This window comes from Tupaia chinensis, unplaced genomic scaffold, assembly GCF_000334495.1.
Source record: "Tupaia chinensis unplaced genomic scaffold, TupChi_1.0 Scaffold000309_1, whole genome shotgun sequence".
NCBI lineage: Eukaryota > Metazoa > Chordata > Mammalia > Scandentia > Tupaiidae > Tupaia > Tupaia belangeri.
In genome coordinates, this window is record NW_006159800.1 from 404339 (window position 1) to 404991 (window position 653).

General features: G+C 49.5%; 1 pseudogene; it reads right to left on the reverse strand.

The window, feature by feature from the left end:
* The window catches only part of LOC102484748 (T-complex protein 1 subunit zeta-like), a 2241-nt pseudogene extending 1837 nt beyond the window's left edge, over positions 1 to 404 (reverse strand).
* Positions 405 to 653: the final 249 nt, after the last annotated feature.

Genomic DNA, 653 nt, shown 5'->3' on the forward strand with positions numbered 1-653 from the left:
ATGGCCACGCCACAATCCCTTCTCCTCTATTCTCCTCTTGGGATCCTGGGCACGCATGTACACGCGCTCAGCGTGAGTTTTAAGCCACCGGGTCCGGGACGCGAACCGTGGTCGACTACATGGGAGTCCAGTGACATAGCCATTACGCTAACTGCTGATCCCGCTACTTTAGCTTTTAAGGAGGCCGTTGGGTGTTGAATTTGAATTTCACGAAGCAGCACATTGCCGTCTTTGGATAGTTTGATATCACCAGTGCCAGAACCAAGTATCTTCATGGTGCCCTTAGGCCCCATGTTGGTCCTCAGCACCTCCTGCAGCCCCTGCACTGGGCTGATATTGACCACCAGCATCACCTGGTCTCAGGCCAACTCAGTCTTGGGGTTCAGGGTCTTCATGGCCACCATAGCTGCTCCAGCTGAGAAAGAGGAGGAACCCAATATGTACAATGCCCAGAGCCAGTGCTATCTAGCCCTGGTGTGTTTTGTAAGTTGAAGGGCCTGGGACTTAAACTACTCAGTCAGGCTTGTAGGATCTACCGTAACCACTAGGCTACAGGCTGGCTTTAAGAGATTAGATTTTTACAAACATTTTCAATGCTATGCCTCTTTCATTTATCTTAAGTTTGAAGTAGAAACTCACATTAGTCAAAAAGG